The sequence below is a fragment of the Rhinoderma darwinii genome, chromosome 7, assembly GCF_050947455.1.
Source record: "Rhinoderma darwinii isolate aRhiDar2 chromosome 7, aRhiDar2.hap1, whole genome shotgun sequence".
NCBI lineage: Eukaryota > Metazoa > Chordata > Amphibia > Anura > Rhinodermatidae > Rhinoderma > Rhinoderma darwinii.
The window spans coordinates 144,449,676-144,453,149 of NC_134693.1; the positions used below are offsets into that span (position 1 = coordinate 144,449,676).

Below are 3,474 nucleotides of genomic sequence, written 5' to 3' on the forward strand. Positions count from 1 at the left end.
CGGCCGTCATTCTGCAGCTTCATTGTATCCATCTTGTCAGTAACGACCTCCCATAGAGCGTAATGAGCGCCCCTGACGCCGGTTCCCCATTTCCTTTGCGCTTTGATGCTTTTATTCCCCCCTCTGTTTTCCTTGACATCATAATTAAATATTTGCAGCCGTTCCTGTGACTGACACAACCAGCGATTCGGTCACCAATTATTCAGCCCCATTCAAAACCCCTGAGGTTTCCCATGAAACCCACACGCGGCAGCTTTTTATGAGGGAGCTTTTATTTGTTTTTTCTATAATTCGGGCCAGATCCTTTATATGCAGAATAACAAAAGTCACAAAACACCCAAATAATCTTCAGCTGTGCAAGAAAAGACCAATGTGAAGAAACCACAGATACAGTGACGTCCTCCACCCCGTATACTGATATATACTCCGTCTAGTGAGCATCATGGGTCATCATATATCTGCTGCTGCTGCTCTCCTGTGTTGTGGTGGGGCCCCAAGTAACAGGGACCCGGAGTCACTATTTGCTGCGTCGCTGTACCATGCAATGTATGTACGCTGACCAAATGCTTCTACACCTCAAACCCTCAATATACCGGATCATCAGGTGCTGGTCCAATAATCCGGCATTAGTCGCAAAAAGAATGAGCAGACGTTTCAGACGATCAGGTTTCAGATGATGAGAGTTTCGCTGTATAAACTCATGTATATATAATCAGCAGACGGTAAATAAGAGGAACCAGCTCATTACTTGGCGCTGCCTCCAGGGGCACAGGCGGAGTGTTTGCCTCTGACTTTCATCTTCTATTAGAGGAAACCACAAAAGCTTCCAGGTCTGGAGGTCTGAAAATGATAAACTATGAGATGAATCAGAGGGAGAAAAGCTTAGAAGACATAATATAGAGGGGGACAGACATGACATGGAGGGGGACATATGGACGGGACAGATATGACAGAGAGGGGGACACATGGACGGAACAGACATGACATGGAGGGGGACAAATGGACGGGACAGATATGACAGAGAGGGGGACACATGGACGGAACAGACATGACATGGAGGGGGACACATGGACGGGACAGATATGACAGAGAGGGGGACAAATGGCCGGGACAGATGTGACATAGAGGGGGACAAATGGACGGGACATATGTGACATAGAGGGGGACAAATGGACGGGACAGATGTGACATAGAGGGGGACACATGGACGGGACAGATGTGACATAGAGGGGGACAGACATGACATGAAGGGGGACATATGGACGGGACAGATATGACAGAGAGGGGGACACATGGACGGAACAGACATGACATGGAGGGGGACACATGGACGGGACAGATATGACAGAGAGAGGGACAAATGGACGGGACAGATGTGACATAGAGGGGGACAAATGGACGGGACAGATGTGACATAGAGGGGGACAAATGGACGGGACAGATGTGACAGAGGGGGACACATGGACGGGACAGATGTGACATAGAGGGGGACAAATGGACGGGACAGATGTGACAGAGGGGGACAAATGGACGGGACAGATGTGACATAGAGGGGGACAAATGGACGGGACAGATGTGACATAGAGGGGGACACATGGACGGGACAGATGTGACATAGAGGGGGACAGACATGACATGGAGGGGGACATATGGACAGGACAGATATGACAGAGAGGGGGACACATGGACGGAACAGACATGACATGGAGGGGGACAAATGGACGGGACAGATGTGACATAGAGGGGGACAAATGGACGTGCCAGAGGGGGACACATGGACGGGACAGATGTGACAGAGGGGGACAAATGAACGGGACAGATGTGACAGAGGGGGACAAATGGACGGGACAGACATGACAGAGGGAGACACATGGCCGGGACAGATATAATATGGAGGGGACAGACATGACAGAGAGGGGGACACATGGACGGAACAGACATGATATAGAAGGGAAACTTGAAAGGGGCAGATATGATATAGAGGGAGACATGCGGTGAAGGGAACAGTTTCTATACTAAACACAGACAAGGGGCGCAAAGTGAGCAAAAGGGAAATGTGTTTTTGGGGGCAGAAACGTCTCCAGCACTCGGGGGCCCCAGTGACATTCAGCCGGTGGGAGTCATGTAAGATGAGGCTCCGCTGGGGTTATGGTTATTGAGGTGCTGCTTCCCTCCACAGGTCTCCTATTGGCTTTACCTGGACGGTGAGGTGGGATGGAGGGGGCACATTGAGAACAGAGCCGGGGGGATATTGCAGGTTGTTGGACACTGGATGAGAATGTGAGATGAATCACGCGGACGATGTTTGCAGGGAGTGAGCGCAGAATCTGATTACTCCACATCTCTGTAGGGTTATTATCGGATAGGGGACTGGTGATAACAGTAGATGACATAATGCATGAACTTATAGTCAGAGTTACATATAATATACAGTAAATATATATATAGTACATTTAGTGTAACAGCCGATATAATCCCGGGGGTGCAAATCTGTCCAGCGCTCCTTCACCTGATATAGATGTCGTGTCCTTGCGCCCCCTCCATGACGTGACCACTGCAAAAGAACGAGTCCTGGACAATGAGCTGGAAGATGATCCGGACGAGCAGGGGATGTGAAGAGGGGAACAGATCAGTGGCGTAGCTATAGGGGTCGCAGCGGTCGCAATTGCGACCGGGCCCCGAAGCCTGGGGGGCCCACGGCCCCCCCACCACATTTTCGGGAGGTTACTTATGTAAAAACGCTGCATAAGCAGCATTAAAGCTGGACAGATGCCGTTTTCTAAAGGACCTTTAATGACGTCATGCCCATGTGACCTGATTCGCCTTTGAGGAACAGAACCCACGCCCACCGATCAGGTCCTTCTACCACAGTATAGCAGCAGCAGAGTCGGCAGAAGAGAAAGCACGTCCACCTCTCAGGTCCTGGTGAGCGCTTCCTTAACCCCCTCTCTCCCTGCATCCCCCATTGTCTCTTCTTTACTTGTCTCTCCTGACCCCAACTCCTGTAGGGTTTGTTAAGTTTTTTAATTCACCATGCGTTTTGCTGCGATTTTCGTAATTGCGGCAAAAATGGCGCGGTTTTGCCGCGATTTTCGTAATTGCGGCAAAAATGGCGCGGTTTTGCCGCGATTATGAAACTTGCAGCAAACCACACCATTCATATCACAAATTCGAAGATTGCTTAAAAGTAGTACAAGATGCATAAAAACATTAGGCTTAGGGCTTATTCAGACGAACGGGATATATTAGTCCGTGCAACGCGCGTGATTTTCATGCACGTCGCACGGACCTATGTTAGTCTATGGGGCCGTGCAGACAGGTGCGTGATTTTTACGCAGCGTCAATCCGCTGCGAAAAACTCACAACATGTCCGTTCTTTGTGCGTATTTCGCGCATCACGCACCCATTGAAGTCAATGGGTGCGTGAAAATCACGCGCACCACACGGAAGCACTTCCGTGGGACGCGCGTGATT

At 50.1% G+C, this 3,474-nt stretch overlaps 1 long non-coding RNA gene across 1 annotated transcript; it reads right to left on the bottom strand.

The window, feature by feature from the left end:
* Positions 1-254: 254 nt before the first annotated feature.
* LOC142657436 (uncharacterized) lies at positions 255-3,272 on the bottom strand. The gene is made up of 2 exons (XR_012849931.1): positions 2,510-3,272; positions 255-840 (listed from the first exon to the last, which is right to left on the bottom strand). It is a non-coding gene; the product is annotated as an uncharacterized LOC142657436 (long non-coding RNA).
* Between the last annotated feature and the right edge of the window lie 202 nt (positions 3,273-3,474).